The sequence below is a fragment of the Cyrtonyx montezumae genome, unplaced genomic scaffold (genome assembly GCF_038088225.1).
Source record: "Cyrtonyx montezumae isolate F1298 unplaced genomic scaffold, pur_monq_1.0 scaffold_2, whole genome shotgun sequence".
Taxonomy (NCBI): Eukaryota; Metazoa; Chordata; class Aves; order Galliformes; family Odontophoridae; genus Cyrtonyx; species Cyrtonyx montezumae.
In genome coordinates, this window is record NW_027071936.1 from 5948461 (window position 1) to 5966567 (window position 18107).

The window sequence follows — 18107 nt, forward strand, 5'->3', positions numbered from 1 at the left end:
GCGAGGTTCGTAGTAGGTCCGTTGATCTCAGGAACTTGTCTGGTCACCGCAGGGGATGGGAGATGGCAGCAAGCAGGCCTCAGGGTCCGTCCTAAGTCTCTTCGGGAGTTCTCCTCAAAGATTTTTTCTTTGGGAGTTCTTCTCCAAAATCCTTAGTTCAGTGAAGGCCTTTTATCCCCATTTCTCAGGAGGTTTATTTGTGTGTGACATGTCTGGCCCAACAGATAAGCCAGCAGCGGATGTGGCCTTCATTGCCATGCAGGAGCATTGTCTGTGTGGTGGTCAGCTTCTCCAAGCCATACCCCACCAGAAAAGACTATTTGCACCTATTTCTGCTTATCTTTACAACCTAGCAGAGACAATGAGGCACCATAACACCCATCCAGATAACCGGCAGTTATCAGTCAGAGTCTTGTCACCAGAAAAGGCCTTACGAAGCAAGCTTTGAGACAAAAGAAAGGAAAACAGTTTCTGTCTTTCACAGCAACTGCTTGAAAATTCTCAGTTCTATTCTCTTCTCCAAACCTAGAGCCTTTGAACATTTTAAGATGTCTGGTAGAAAAGAGTTAATTGTTAGAGCCAGAGAGATAATGAGCTCATCAAGCAAATCCAGTTGCTTCCTATACAAGGAAGAAAAAGGCACTAGCCAGTAGTGAAGGGAAGAAGATGATTTTATCTCAGGAGATGCAGCTGACATGAAAACACCAAGCACGTAACACCATCTGCTTAATGCCTAAAGTCACATTTGTATCACAGACTGGAAGAACCTTAATTTGAGGACCATGTTTGCTCTGAAGATAAAATAAAGAAGGGAGAGCGGTCCTCATTCTTCTGATCTGTTCTGCATATTGCACTATTTAATTTTTAAATTCAAAGGGAAAAAAAACCCAGCAAAAACAAACAAAAAACAACAAACTATTCAGAAATATATATGGATTCTTTGTGAGACATGGAAACTCAGGAGAGTAGTATACTAAAATGAAAAACCTTGGGAAAAATATAGTAGTGGCAATTCTCTGTACTCAACTGCAGTTTCCAAATCTGCATGGAAAGCCTCCAGAAAGAGTCAGCCTGCTCAAGTGGTGGTAAAGTTGGAAAGCAAAAGGTGATGTTGTGAGCTCTACTTGCTGCAAGAGCCCTTTTCTGACCCTAGTATGTTTGTTGTGGTTAGATGTTTTTTTGTTTTGTTTTTTTTCAATTATAAGAAGGATTAGTGAATCATTTCTTTAGTAAGTTAATTGTGCATTCAAGTATGGTGGAAATTTAAAATTAATCAGATATTCTAAATAACTTCTGTTTGTTTGTTTGTTTGGGTGCTTTTACTTTGTTTTGATTTGTTTCCTCTGGATTAGCAATGTTCTCATGAGCAGTTATGAAGAGCAGTTAGTGCTTGGTAAAGCCCTACTAACACTGACTGCATGCCAGCCGTACCGAGTGGAAAAGCCTGGAGAAGTGATTGCTCTTGTCATGCTGAAAAACAAAATATCTTTAAGGGCCACACTAGAAAGAATAATAAATCATAAATGAAAAAATATTAGAACCACTGTGATCAAAGCAGAATAACACTTTAATTTTGAGTTAGAATACAATGCAGAAAAATTCACTCTTCTCATTTCGCATCTAGTATGTGAGAAAAGCCTAGTATATTTATTGCCTGTAAGTTCTATTTGAGAGCACATTTAAGCAAGTTTACAAATGCTATGCTAAATATTTATTGATACAAATTGCATGGCACTGTCTCTGAACCTCACTGGAAACTGCTCCTAATATTTGATCTCAAGATACTGCACATGACAGCCCTGAAATTTAAAGCTAGACAGTAATTTTCAAAAGGATAATATACTGTCTTGTGTCATAGGAAAGAACTGAGTGAAGGTGGAGGGGATAGGTGTAACAAAGTTATACAGATACAGCTTCCAAAAGCTGTGTTGGAATAGGGTCTGTCAGTTGTCTCACTGCAATTTATAGGAGGAAGAGGTTCTTTTTAATCTGTGTATACCCAACAATGAGATTAAGACACAATGGGTCAAATGTTAGCTTGACCTGTTTATTACAAATCCTAGTTGCTTAGGGATATGGAGATGAGAAGATGGGTGATAGAAAAGAGATAAAAAAGCAAGGAGTCTTGGTAGAAAGGTAGAGAGTGAAAGTCACCTCTGTGCATCCAGCGAGGTTCGTAGTTCAGGCACTGATCTCCAGTAGTGATGGGTCACTCTGTTGTTTAGTTGATGATGTTGACCTTTTTTCCTTCTTCCATTTCTTTTTCTCTCTTCTAAATTCTTGATGAAGGTATAACTTATTTCTAGGTCCAAGGTGGTTGAGTCAGCTCTTTTTGGAGAGGCAGCTCCTGGCTTTTGGATCTACACAGGAACTCTTTTTGTTCCCATTTTCTGGGCCTTGCCAGTAGATAAGAGAAGATAGGGAAAAGACAAATTGTATCTTGCCTTCACTGGATACAGTGGTATAATTCCCCAATTTCCTGTATCAGATATCCAGTCACAGGCCAGATCTTCTGCCAGTAAACACTCTTGAGCAAAACACCTCCAAAGAAGTGCTTTCAGTTGTAAACACTGTACACAAAGGTTTGCTGGCTACGTAACACCCACCTAGATAATTTGTAATTGTCCAGTTAGAGTCTTATCACCAGAAAGATTCACCTCACAAAGAAAGCTTTGAGACAAAGAAAATCAGACTTAATGAAGTAGATATATATCTAATGCACTGGCATTACTCTGAAGCCAAAACTTTCATTTTTAGTATAAAAATTTCTTTCTATAGCAAGTTGAGACCAGTGAGATAAACAGGGCTGCACCTCCAAAATATGTGTGAAAGAAGCTATAATAACCAGAGTGAGGGAATCCAATGTTCTCTCAGTTCTGCTTTGTTTAATCCTGATAACATATTAAAACTATCAACTGTCAGAAGTAGAGGTACCCAGACAGAAACCTTACTCCGCCCTACATTTTAATTAATGGGATAAGTTTTTGTGGGTCGGGATTAATTAATAAGTACTCCTGCCTGCCAGTTTGTATCTAGTCTCCTAATAGACACAGCTTCCTCTTCAGAGTGAAGCCAACTTCAGGTAGGCTTAAGCAACAAAAATGAAGGTGGTTATTGAGAGAAGAAAGTGCATGAAAATGAAAATGAGTAATATGCAGTCTTCTGAGTCTTCCTATTTTGTGGCTTCTTACTCCTTGTCTGCTGCCCATGCATTTAAATCTACTTTAAGAACTCTTAGCTTTTATTTCACTTAATATAACTTTAGAGTCATTTCCATTTTTTGTGGTAGTTTATGGTCCTGTTGTAACCATGCTGTTCTATAATTTGTGTTTTAAAGCAGCTGTTGTTGTAAAGAAAAGTCCTCATTTTTTGTTCTCAGTTGTGGTCAGAATTTTGGTTTCTCTAAGCTTAAGCACTTGATTTTTCATCAGGCAGCCTAATGATTTTCCTTTGAAGGCTTGCAATCTGTCAATCTGTTATTTTAATGTAACCAGATTTGTATTTTATTACAGAACTTGGTTTGTTGGCAGATTTAGTCAAATGTTCTCAGCATACCTTGACAAGGTGAACGGGATAAAAGAGTTTTGTGACCTTCTTTGTAGAGGATAAAGGGCAGAGGCTCAGCTTCATTTTTATTCATAAGATTTTGGTTAGAAGAAATGAGGTTCTAATCCCACAGCTGAAGTGAGCAGAGGGAATCAATTTGCTTGTAGAATTTTTCAACAAAACACGTGACTGGTTCACAGCAAGAGCTTATTTATTTATTTATTTTTAAGTATCTTTCTTATAGCTTCCCAACTTCCATTCTTTGGTACTGGAGGCAAACACCTGATAATTCTCTTAATGTAGTTGCAGTTGGCTTTGAGGTGAAAATGGAGAGAATGAAAAAATAAAAGTTTCTGAGTAATCTGGAAAACTTGGGAAACGTGCTGAGACATGGCAGAAAGGCATGCTTGTTTCAGGCCCATGCATACAGAATCTGAATCTTCAAGTTTTTCTATAAGGAATATTAAATTGAACCTCAAATGAAGTAATTCTTACATGGCTCTTACGTTGTGTGGCTGAATTCCATCTGGAGTGAAAACTCTCACTTGAAGTCTGAAAATGTAAAAATCTAGTAGAACCAGAATTCAAATTGTATCTTAATATCAGGATTTCCTTTGTCTACCTGTAGACTTGGGCACTGATTCTGAGTGGAAAAAAATATATTATTTCATCATTTGTGAATTAGTAATAGCATTTTGTTGTGGTTTTGTGGTGCTGACACTGGTATTCCACATCAGGACATCATGTTGGGAGTTAAAGAGTTAATTAAGATTAAGTTAATTAAGAGTTAATGCTCTGGCGTAGAGCGGAAGAGGGGTGGAGGTCCGGACAGGACAGGACACCACACTCTCTCTCGGCTGCTGTGGAAGGAAAGCGTGTGTGCTTCAGCTGAAGAGCTGACTTTAGTAAAACTGAAGATTTGGTTTGGAAACATTTGTCTCTCCCAATTGTTCGATTTTGTTAGATTTAGTAAAGTTACTGTTCCTCCTCAAATCGTTGCCGTTTTTATATTTTTATTTTATTTTTTGACTCATCTGTTATCTCCGTGCCCTTCCCCATTTCCTCTGATCCTGGAGCACAGGGCTCTGCTCGGGCAGCCACGTGGCCACCTCTCCCTTTTTTCCTCCACCTCTCTCTTCTTTTTTCCCTTGACACACGCTGTGACACATTGATTTATAGTCTGTGATCCAAGGAAAATATTCTCACAGCTAGTGATCATTTTCAAGGTTTTTGAGATCTAAACCTATGATCTACCCTGTTATCTATTTTCTAAACTCATATTAAACTGCAGTCTTTCTAGTTGATCTAGTTCATCAAAGTTGAACTATTTATTTCTTTTTTCTTTTTCTCTTTTTTTTTTTTTCCAGTAATAGATATTGGCATCTGTATTGAGTTTCCATGGCAAGATTTTGGAAGGAAGGGGAAAACAGCAGGAGTACTCTTCTTGAGATATTAGGGGATGCTTACAATGATTACAATTGGTTTCAACTAGCTCCGCTCCAGTCCTATCCCTGGACCTAGATGATTTCATTAGCAGAGTTGTTGGTAAAAAGGAATTTAATAAAGGACAGAAAGAACTGGACAGGAAAACTAAGTGAGTGGGAAGGAGTAGAAGAAATGTGAAGGTTGGAGAAAGAGGTGTTCCATGTTGGAGCAAGCAACCTAGGCATGGATAACTCACCCAAGGGTGGTTGCTTAACCAGAGGGACTGTTGCCTCTGGATGAGCCCCCAGTGGAGTGAGTATACCCTGAAGGGACCCTACAGGGGGCTGTATTAGAGCAGAGAAAAAGAGTGAGGGAAGGAACAGTGGAGAGAAACCAGAATGTGACCCTTCACTGTCTACTCCATCACAGAAGGGTCTGAGCATAACCCGCAGCGATAATAGCGAGACCCTTAGTGAGAAGTTAGGCCCTGGAAAGTGGGGGAAGAAATGTGTTTTCCCAAAGCATATATTTTTTAAATTATTATTTTTTTTATTTCCTGCTACCCAAATGTCACGCTCCAATACAAAGGAGGGAGACGAGGTTCTTTGATTACGTGTATACCCGGCATGAGATTAAGAAGCAACGGTTCAAATGTTGATCCGACCAGTTTATTACCAATACTGAAAAGGGAGATGGGGAAGGCGGACACTGTTAGGGTGATGGGGAAGGGAAGGCGAGCCATAGGAAAGATAGGAAAGAAGCAAGGGCTTGTACAGCGCGGGGAAAGTCAGCAGCCAGGATCCCAGGGGCGGTCCGGTTGAGGCAGAAGAGCAGGGGCGGCAGAAGCGGGGAGAACAGCAGCAGCGACGGGCAGCCCTGAGCAGCAAGCAGCTGTCCTGGAGAAGCAGTTCACTTTTAGGTACTGCTGGACAAAATGAAACTCCTTGTCATCTGTCGCCTCTGCTTGAATATGAAATAGGTAGCAGTCTTAATTCTTCTTAGTTTAGAATAATATTTTGAGTTTGACTAAATTTGTGCAAAAAAAATACAGCCTAGAAATGAGAAACTATTATTTCCCATCACTGCGAGAGTTAATTTGCATAAGGGAATACATCAAGAAGACAGTAAGTTTTCAGTAGCCAGGAATAATTATTCACTTCCAATTAACAAAGAAATTATTTCAAAGTGAAGCCAGGGAATATGACATCCATGATAACCAATTGTTGTGAGAATTGGTGAGTGGCAGTGTTAATATTAACTATTAAAAATGTAACTATTAACTATTAAATTAACTATTTAGGCTTACCTTGATGATACTTATATAGTCCTTCTACCAATTGTGTCATTGTAGTTTGAGTTTGAGGTCTCTATTTTTTAATTATTTGTTAGAACATTAGCTAGAAAAAGTTAATAAGTTGTACCTGAATTCAGCAATGTGATCATTGACTAACTTGAACTTGATACATCACTTGTGCAATGAATACTTTGCCTAAACTGAACAAAATTTTATGAATAGAAACCTGATCAAAAGTCGTTTTAGTGCTCTGCTCTTAATTTAGGAATGGCTTACAATGTTGTATTTCTATGCAATCATATACTGTGAATGTAAAAAAAAAAAAATTGGCTCAGCCTCATACACTTCAGGCTCATACACTCATATACTCAGGCTCACACACTTCTATCATAGAATGGTTTGCATTCCCAGATCTCATTTAAAGGTTGATGGTGGAGGTGAGGATATCTCTGCCTACCTGAGGCCTTCCAGAGATTACCTTTGAAAGCTTTTTCATTTGTTTCTGCATCCCTGGCTGCTACAATGGGGCTGTGTCCTCATTTGCTGCAGCCAAGAACTTTTCCACCCTGCTATTCTCACTGTACTTTCTGTTACATTATAGTGTTACACAGACAGTGTAAAAAGTCAGTTGCCCTCCTGTTTATAAGCTCCCTTCAAGTGCTAGAAAGCTGCAATGAGGCTTTTTCTTCTCCAAGATACACAAACCTGATTCTCTCAACTTTGCTTCACAGGAAAGGTGCTGCAGCCCTTTGATCATCTTTGTGGCCTTCCTCTGAACCCACTCCAACAGCTCCACATATTTCTCATGCTGAGGGCCCTAGGACTCTCCAGATAGGTCCTTGTGAGGGTAGATTAGAGGGGGGACGATCACCTCCTTCTTCCTGATGGACACCTTTCTTCTGATACAGTCCAAGATGCTGTTGGTTTTCTGGGCTGTAAGTGCTCACTGTTGGCTTGTGTCAAGCTTTTAGTCCACCAAAACCCCCAAGTCCTTCTCCACAGGACTGATCTCAGTGAGTTCTTTTCCCTATCTGTACTCATTTCTAGGAAGGCCCAAGCCCAAGTGCAACACTTACCAATGTTGAACCTCATTAGGTTCATGTGGGCTCACTTTTCAGGTTTGTCTAGATCCCTTTGGATGGCATCCATCCCTCCTATTGTAGCAGCTGCATCACTCAGCTTGATGTCATCAGCAAACATGTAAAGGGTGCCCTCAGCCTTTCTATTCAGGTCATTGGATGCAATGTTGAAGAGCGCTTTTTCCAAGACAGGCCCCTGGGAGACACCATTCATCACTGCCCCCCTCTCCCCCCCACCTGGACATATAGACAATCACCTCAACCTTCTTGCTGTAACAATCCAACTAATTTCTTGTCTATTGAATTATGAAATATTGGTGAAAACACCCTTCAAAACCATCTCTGCTCAATTTAGAGATAAGAATGTCATGCAGGACCGTATCAAGTCTTGGTATATTATATCAGTTGTTCTTCCTTTGTCTGCTGATGCTGTCGCTCCATTGTATAAGGCTACCAGTTAGATCAGGCACGGTATGTCCTCAGTGAAGCCACAATGGCTGTCACAGATCACTTCCTTATCTTGCATGTGCCATAGCATAACTTCTAGAAGGATGTGCTCCGTGATTTTCCCAGGCACAGAGGTGAGGCTCTCTGGCCCTTAGTTCCCCATGTCTTCCTTTTTCCCTTTCTTAAAAATGGGTGTGATGTTTTTCTGTCATGGAAGACTTGCCTGACAGTCATGATTTCTCAAAAACGATGGAGAGCAGCATGGCAATTGTATTGGGCAGTCCCTTCAGGATCCTGGGATAAATGTTGTCAGGTCCCATAGACTTCTACAGACTTCTACATATTCAATCTAATCAGGTGGTCTCAGATTTGCTCTTTTCTTATGGTGGGAGGTATTTTGTTCCCCCCACCCCCCATCTAGAAGTTTAGGGACATGAAAGATAATGGAAAGCCTGACTGACAGCAAAGTTCAATGCAAAGGACATGCCAAGCACCTCAGCCTTCCCTATGTTTGTCATTGCCTTTTCTCCCTTCTCACTTATCAGGAGGATGCTTTCCTTGGCCTTTCTCTGCTGAATAGTGTACCTGTAGCAATCCCTTCTTGTTATTTTTTAAATCTGCTGAGTTCACTTTCATCTGTGTGTTGGTTTATTCATCTCTACATGTCTGGAAAGTGTTTCTGTATTCTTTCCATTTTACATGTCCCTGTTTCTGCTGCCTTTACATTTTCCTTCTTTTTCCCTGTTTTTGTTTTGTTTTGTTTTTCCCAGCAGGTCATTGCTCTGCCACGCATCAGTTTCCTGCCTTCTCTACTTGGTTTCTAATGCTGGGGGCTGGAAACTCTTGTGCTCTCAGAAAGGCAACCTTAAAGTGCTCCTTTTATGCTCTTTTCCAACTCAGCATTTGAGAACACATTCTTGTTTTTTCTTCTGTACATGGAGTGCTGTATTCTATTTTCTGTAGTATTTTCATAATTAGCCTCCTCTGCCTAAGTCAACTCAAAGCTGTGAAGCATATCAAATGTTGCAGAAATAGAACCTGTCCAACATAATGCTGCTTGACTGCCTTTATTCCCTGTTGCTGGTAATTCTTTTTCTTTTTTTTTTTTTTTTTTTTTTAGGTGTGGGAAGGGGAAAGAACCAAGGAGACAACGTTAGATCTTTTTATTTTCCAGGTATTTCATAATGACAGGGCTTTTAATACCGGAACTCATTTTTTTTCTTCAGTTTTTTGTTTGTTTGTTTGTCTGTGTGTTTGTTTGTTAGTTTGGTTTTGTTTATTGTATTCATGATTCTATATGCTGTTCAGATACGATTGCTCAGAGGTAAGCACCTTACAGAGCACCTGTTTCATTCACTGTCAAGTTTTGACTGAGGAGTGTAGTGTTACCTGATCCTTCTGTGGAGATGGCCACTTCCAACATGCTTTGCACTTTACAGGGACTCTATACATACTGTAGTGCCTCTTTGAGATGAAAGACACTTCAAAGCATAAGAATTGTTCTCCAGAGGTGAATCCTTTTGTCACTTAGCTGAAATTTCTCAAAGGTACTAGTGAGGTGGATAAGGTATTCTCTAAGACAGGGAGAATTTAGATCTGCCTCTCTTTAGCTTGAGGGAGAAATTGGATAATGGAGTAATACACTGTTTGGAAGGCCAAGTTCAAAGCACTTGTTTCTTTTGTGAAACTGGAGAACAGACACAGAGGTTTTGCTTCTGAGACAGAGACAAAGAGAGCAAGTGTGAGTACATTTGTTTCAGCACACCACTGAACCAGCTTTATTTTCCTTTGTTTTTCTTGTCAGGTTTAATTTTTAGCTCCCATCAATCCTTAGTTGGCCTGTTGCCCATTCATAAAGTTATCTGGGGCCTGTTGAAAGGATGGTGTGAATACAGTGATAAGCTCTTACCAAGAAGGATATACTTGTGGAATCACAATTACTGTGGTCTGAGGAGGAAGAAAAATGCTGTCAATCCGACAGCTGTTTTGCACCACATAGAGAACCTAAGCACTTCAATATAGGGTTACTGAATCTAAAAATCTAAGAGCTCAAATATCCTACAGAAATGCTAGGGAGAGTAAGGAGCTGGAACTTCTCTGCGGCGGTTAATCCCTTAGCTGCTAGACATTAGATTTTCTTTTTGATTACCTTTTGATTTTTCTTTTTCCAAATGGTTATTTCTACTCAAATTCTTCTCATCTTACAAGCTAAAATTGCACTTTGTTCTGAGGAATGTACTAATTGCTTTGCAGAGAAAAGAAATCGTATAGGGTGATGATAGCACGATGGTGTTGCTAAACACTTCTCTGAGCACACAGTTATTCACAATTTCACAGGAGAATGTCAGTCTGATTCTAAGCAAATCCATCCAAAAGGGAAAAAGTTTAGTCTTGTGATCCATGAAGAGTCTTGGAGGTTAATTCACCTTTCTGAAAACTCCTGAAATTCTTGACCATTTCAACAAGTGGGACTTCTTAATGTCATGAATCTTCTGTTGGATAAATAACACTAAGAATTCTCCAAGCAGAAATGTGGTGGGGTTAATAATTTGGGATTCAGAAAAAAAAAGGATTTTTCCTAGATAATTTTTTAGAAAAGTACGTAAAATACTCTGTGTTCGAGGGAAACAAAAATTGCCATTGCAAACTTACATCTGGAAATCAGATTTGCTGGAAAGCAGTTAGTTCCTAAGGATACGACAATTAAATTTCTCAAAAGAGGTAGATAATTGCCTTGTTTTGGAATCAAGCAAATTCTTCCTGTGGCTTTTCTAAGTAAAATTTGATTTGACCTTCTCTTTCACCATAAATAAATGTGAAGAGGGTTCAGCGATTCAGACAATGAATGCACTTTTCTGTTTGATTGTCATATTTTATCAGACTACCATTAAAAACAAAACAATAAAAAAAAAGCATGTCAGCCCAACCATCTCTACAGCTGTCTTCCCGAGCAGTACCAACTAATGAGCTCATTTTTCTTCCTTGGAATTCATTCATCCCATCCTCACGTGCTTTTGCTAGGCTTGTGAAATTTGCAGGATCTCTTCTCTTGGGAGATGTGTTTAGAAGAATTAGCAATTCAGTTTCTCTCCAGGAAGCAGTTCCTCTTGACTTCTCTAAAGCTGGTGGATTTAGGCAGTCTAAACAGTTTACCCTGTAAGCAATAAGATTTGAAACATAGATTTGACCGTATCTGAAACACGTATTCCTCTTTCTTTACATTTCCTACTTCCACCACTGTCTTCTGTTGTGTTGAGTACTTAAGAACCTATGAACAACTGAGAACCATGAGATTGGGTGAAGAAGTTTATAAGACCAACTATTGTCCTTGCATATCTCATTTTTATTTTTATTTATTTTTAAATTTATAAAGTTCCCTTAGTTTGACATTCATTGTGTAGGTTTGTGGGAAAGGATTTATCTTATCAGCTTAGTAACTTGACTTGATGTGGAAGTGGGATTGCTGTGTACATAATTGCCACACACGAGTATAGAAATTGGAGAAGGTTGGATCCTCTTCATATGCTAGGGAGTGAGTAGGGATCAGTGCTCAATATAAACAAGGAACAAAGGTCAGATGTGTGAAACTGCTCACAGTCAAACACTGTTCACATTGTTAAGCCCGAGTGAATTAAGATTTAGAGCTTTTATTTCTGATTTATCATAAAAATGAAAAACGTTAAGAAAGGAAACCCTTTCTTCTATTCACTGAAGGAGGAATACACTTACACAGCCTGGGCCTCTGGCTACAGAGACAGTATAAAAAGCTTCCATTTACAAGGAAAGATGCGTTATAAGGACTTACACATTGGAAACTCTCTTCTGATTGTATGTGCCCTGGAAATATGTTATTTCTCAATTGAAGGGGTTTTTTTGTTGTTGTTTTTTTGTTTTGTTTTGTTTTGGTTTTGGTCAGTTTTAGGCTTTCTAGTTGCAAACTGTGCTTCTCATGCAGCCATTCCAGATATTAATAGCAGAATACCTAATAATAATGTTACTATGCAGAAAATTTTAATAGTAAAATGACTTGGATTGTAGTGGTTAAAAATGTCCAACTTTGGGCAGGAGAAAATCTTTACTCGTTAGATATGAATTTTTTACCTAATAAACACTGATCTTGTTAAACTCCTATAGAAGAACATGTCCATTAACTTCAACTGTTTAATACGTTCTGATTCAATAATTGTTCTCTCTTATTTTTTAATTTAACTGTTCCTATGAGTTTATCGCTGCTCTGTGACATCCAGCCACTGAAGAGAAGCTCTGGATTACAAAAACTAGATAAATTAACCTGTGGTCTAGTTCAAAGTGTGTATTATTGGTTTGAGTATGTATGGAAAATCCTTGTCAGGCAAGCAAATCCAAAACCTAAATCCTATGTCAGGAAACGACCCTTTGTAATCGTGCATCTTAAAACAAACAAGCAAAATACTATACAATTATTCAGCCCCATATGAAAGAGTCTCAACTTGTTAGAACAAGATTGTGGAAGGCTGGCAATCACTAGTCAGGTTCTGCAGGGCTTCATTTTAGGGCCAGTTCCCTTTAGTGTTTCTATAAATGAACTGGGTATGGGAATTGAATGCATATTAAGTATGTTTGCTGATGTTGTTAAATTAGGAGGAGCTGTCAACTCCTCAGAGAATAGAAAGGCTTTGCAGAGAGCTCTCAGTGCATTAGTAAGCTGTGCAGTCACCCATCAACCACATGAATTTTGGCAAGAGTGAGTGCTGGATTCTGTACCCCGGATGGGCCAACCATAGCTGTATGTGAAGACAGGAGGATGAGAGGTCAAAAAGATGCCTCACAGGAAGGAATGTGGGGGCTGTGGTCCATGGAGAGTTAAATTCAGGTCAGCCATTTGACCTGACACTCAAGAAGGCAAACTGTATCCTGGACTGCATCAAGCCCAGCTGTACTAGCCAACCAATAGAAGGGATTGTCCCACTCCAGAGTGATACAACCTTGCTTTGAGGGCTGCATGCTGTCTTGGGCACCACAGTATAAAAAAAAGAAATGTAACTCCTAGTGTCCAAAGAAGGGCTACAACTCGCTCTCTACAACTACAGGAGAGGACACTGCAGCACAGTGGGGGTCAGCTTCTTTTCCCAGGTAGCTAGCAATAGGATGAGAGGGAATGTCATTACACTGTGTCAGAGGAGGTTCAGGTTGGACATTAGGAAAAATTTATTCTCAGAAAGGGTAGGTTTTGCATTAAATTACATGGTTTAGTGGTGTGGCTGTGATGGGTTGATGGTTGGACTAAATTATCTTAGTGGCCTTTTCCATCCTCAATGATTCTATGATAGAAAGATGGTGAGGGGTCTGGAGGGCAAGATTTACAAGAAGTTGCTGAGCTCCTGTAGTTTGTTCGATCAGAGGAGGCTGAGACTACAGCTCCTCACAAAGCAAGTGGAGGGGCAGTGCTGAGCTTCACTCTCTGGGGCCAATGATGGGACCTGAGGGAATGGCATGAAACTACATCAGGGGAGAGTCACATTGGATATTATGAAAAGTTTATTTCCCAGAGGCCAGTCAGGCACCGGGACGGGCTTCCCAGGGCAGTGGATGCAGCCCCAGGCTGACAGAGTTTGAGAAGCATTTGGACAACCCTCTGAAATACAGCATTTGAATTTAGGGTGGTCTCACAGAGAACTGGGATTTGCAGGACCCTTCTGACCCAGAATGCTTTATGATTCTATAAACAAAAAAAAGTAGACACTTCCTTGAGTTTCTATATATATATTTTTAATAAACTTTTCCTCAAATCTCAGTAACGTACATTTTAGACACCCCTCTGGAGAAAAATATATGTTCTGTTTATCATGAGGAGGGACACATTCATTGCCTGAAGACATCTTCTTGAACTAACGAGTAAAATAACCTAATAACTAATTGAAACTCAGTTGAAGTAAAGTCATTAGGAAAGTAGTATCATATCTAAGTAAATTAACTCAATTTTCTATCCTGAATTATCTAGCCATTGTGCTTTGATCACATTTGAATTGGATCATTAACTAATTAAAAGTGAAGCCAATTAATAATTGCAGACTCTTGTATAATGATACTCCTCTTTCACAAGGCTTTTCAAGAGAGAGTTTGGCTCTTTGAAAATTTTCTTCTGCACATGTTTAAGAATACATGAATGACAAGGAATGAGACTCTGGAAAGGAAAATATCCTTTAGACTAGAGTTAAGGAATTGTCCAGGAAACCAAACTTTTACTGAAATAACTTTTGTGTGTGTGTGTGTATGTGAATGCTTTTCAAGACTGTAACTCTTTGAATAATTTTTTAAGGATTATCATAATTTTTTAATAATAAAACAAATTCTCATTTTTGTTATTGGGAGGATTATAGGCTTTAAAAGACTTCACTGAAGAAGGCTAGCTAAGGTCAGCTTTAGCTTGCCTGATATGGTAATGCCATTCAGTTGAGCTAACAGCTAGGCTCAATGAGCCTCTCAAATCCATGACACAGAACCAATAATCTTGGATATCAATAATTAGTCATTTCTCAGCCATCTGTAGGGATCTTGAAGTCTCTGTATTTCCAGATCAGTTGGTGCAGAACTGGGAGCTTTTATCTTAAAGCTTTCCCTTCTATATTTTAAACCTTAGAGACTGAGGAGCTAAGGACCTACAATGCCTGTGAGATTAAGAAATGCTTTTCAAGCGAATGAGAAATTTTGTGAATTTCAAGCCTCTTATGGAGAAAAATATTTGCATTTTTTCAAGATATCATGTGAAAAAGGTGTCACTCTCCTGCAGCTGGAGCTTGTCCCGATGCTGTGTGGTTGAAGGCATCAACTGCATTTCCAAGCAACTTTGGAACATAAAAATCATTCTGCTTCTCAGGTCTCTGAATAAAAACAAGTAGCTGAATCAATACAAAACAAACAAAACTAACCCATTGCAAACAGGATGTTAGGTGGTTAAATGGAAAAAGCAAACATGGAAGAAAAAAAAAGAAAAAAAAGATTTTCTATCTCCTCGGTATATCAAACTCAACTAAGATACAAGTATGTCTAGAATATCTGCAAGATTGCAGAAGCATTAAGCAAATGCTTCTTTTGCTTAAGTTATATGAATTTGCAACGTCTAACTTTCTCCTCCTTCCTGACAGTATGGTTTCTGTGTTAAACTAAAGAATAATTGCCCTTCTAGTTTTGTCTCTGGGAAGAATGCTGACTATCTGCTCTCACTGTAACTCTGAACTAAGCAGCTTCCTGATTGAGAGAGAGGTTGTGTTATATATGGTGGTCGATCTCTTTCCAAATTCAGTGATGTAGATTTGTCAGATTTGGAAAAACATATTCTGATCAGGTGGCATTAAAGCTAATGTTAAAATGCTGAGCTATACAAAATGATATTATTACTGAAGGAACTGGGGCCACTTGGTCTGGACTGAAGTAACTGGGGCTGTTTAGTCCAGAGAACAGGAGGGGAGGACCTTACTGTCTCTTCAAATACCTGTAAGGTGACTGAAGCGAGAATGGGGTTGGTCTCTTCTCAATGGCGACAGGACAAAGGGAAATGGCCTCAAGTTGCAACAGGAGAGGATTAGGTTGGATTGGATAGGAAAATATTATTTACAGAAAAGGTTGTTAAGCACTGGAATAGGCTCCCCAGGGAGGTGGTTGAGTCACCATCCCTGAATGTGTTTAAAATCCATATGGATGTAGTGCTCAGGGACGTGAACTAGCTATGGGTTGTTAAGAGTAGTATGGTTAGGTTGCAGTTGGACTTGATGATCTTGAAAGTCTTTTCTAACCTGAACAAATCTATGGTTCTATTAAATCTAAGTTGCTGAAGGATAAAACATAAATCTTCACGTAAAATGAAAGCACCCATTACTGATTAATCAATGCAGCATAGAACATACTTATCTCATGGTCTTCAAATAAGTCACAGATGAAGTGATACGTGAGATTTTTGCTGGCCTTGTGCCCCAAGATAAATTTGCATTTAATTATCAACTTTGTTTAATTGGTGGGTCAAGAAATATGGGTCTGATTCCATTATGTTTGCTGTCGAAATGCCAGAAACAGATAATTGGACAGTGAAGTATGGGGAAAATAAAAGGAAGCCCTCCAAGTAAACTCTTGCTCCATGAAGTTCCTTCTTAATGAAGAATTTTCTCCTTATGTTTTGTGTCTTCTTTTGATTTTCTCTGAACAGTTTCATACTGCAGAAGCTGTTACTTAAAAAAAAAAAAATACATATATATAGATATAAATCTGACATTATCACCTCTGTGGAAAATACTGGTTTTAAACAGAGCTGTTATGAAGTAGGTAGGCAGTTAGGATTTAACACACAGGGGAAGTAACCCAATCTTAGCAGAAAAGAGTATGCAACTTATTGAGATAACACTTGTGTACAGGCAGTAAAACTTTTTTAGTATAAAATGCTTTACAAGAACAAACAACTTAAGCTGACACACATTTCTTCCATAACTCCAAAATAATTTCCCAAAGCAGCTATTTATGTTGCTTGTTTAAAATGCAGCATGAATGATTATGAGGTGACAAAGATTAACGAGACTTCATTGTTACTCAGTTGGGACTTATAAGATTGTGCATTGTCTGAAAGACTACTTAAAGAAAATGCTATTCAAGAAAATTGGAAAAAATCAATGGTAAAGCTCATTAATTTTAAATCTGAATTAGGTATTAATTCACACAGTTCTGCTTTCAAAGTTGTAAGAACACAATGCTATTATCTTGTTAATAAAATTGTTGGAACGATAAAATGTAAAGTTTATTTATTTTGTCAAGAAGTAATTATTTTTTACATCCAGTTCCTGCTGACAGTAGCATTGTTTCCACAGTGGAAAAACTTATTACAGTTGTATATGATTATTGTGTACCCATCATTTTGTCTTTAAAATATTCCATGATTCCAGAAGCCCAGAACAATTTTTTTTTTTCATACACATGTATTTCACATGATGAATTTTGTTATTTTTTCATCAATTTATGAATTGAAATTTTATTAATGCTATATAGCAACTCAAAATGTTACTATTTTAGAAGTCTTTTCAGGATGTTTCCCACAGATGAATTATTTTTTATCAATATTCATTCTTTCTAATAAATTGCTTTTCAATCTCACATTCCTCTTTTTTGTAACATCTTTTCATTGCACCAATCCTTCTGCCTTTATATTCTGTCATATGATTCTCCAAACGTGAATATCTTCTACCACGTGATGTTGGCATGGAGGGGCTGAGGAGGACTTCCTGTTGCCCCTGATAGTTGGAAGCTGTGCCCATAGGGTAGGCAATGGTCACTCCCCATTTAGCAGCTATCACACCTAAAGCCAGGGCAAAAATTTTGCCTGCTCTGAGATGTGGTCCTGTTGGGTCTGTACAAAGTCTGTGCCCGTTTTCTAGCAATATCAAAACTGTCGTTACTGAGCTACATTTGAGTGAGGCACTTGAGATGTGAGATATCAACATAGAGTCTAGCTTTGAATGTTCTTCCATGTTGTGTTTCTTGAGTGTGTTCTATTGATTCTATTTTGATGGAGTATGAGTTACATGTTTATTATTTATAATTGTATATTAAGAACAGCAATTTTTTTTTTTTCTGGTGTTACTAGTTTGTCATATGGACTGTCCCAGTTACAGTGTTGAGATTAAAACCTCTTCAAAATCACTGCTTCAAAAATGGTGTTGGTGTTTACAATTAGACTACTAGACTTGGAAGGAAAAAAATGTATTTAAGGGAGCACTTCTTCCAAGTATCACTAAGAACAAAATACTAGTGATTAGGAAAAAGGAAACTTCAGCACTACAGAATAATCAATATTTTAAGTTCAGGCCAAACTGTGTTGCTCTGAATACATGCCCTAAGTACTATTTATTTAAATAATTCATATCTGGCCTGTTTCCATTACGAAATAACTAAGCTGAAAAGTTATGTTTTAGTTGTCTTTCATGGATTCTTTGTAGAGGATATTATGAATAATGAAATCTCTTTTTGAGTTTGAAAGGTCATTTTACCACAGTACTTGGCAAAACTATTTTTTGTGTTATGCATTGCTAATTATATATTTAATTGGAAAATATACAGCATAATTTTCTCAGAGAACAAACGATTCTAGAAAGCTACAAATACAGATAAATGAAATAGTTTTCAAAGCTTTAGGGTGTCTGAACAGCTCTTGAATTATACTTGGAATTTTCTGTTGGAACAATTTACAATTGCTTTCAGTGCAGTACATTCGTCATATTAGGCAATTTTAGATTCAAAGTGTGCTGAGAAAAACTGAAAATGCATTCTGTATTTAGAAGTACATTGCACTGGTTAGC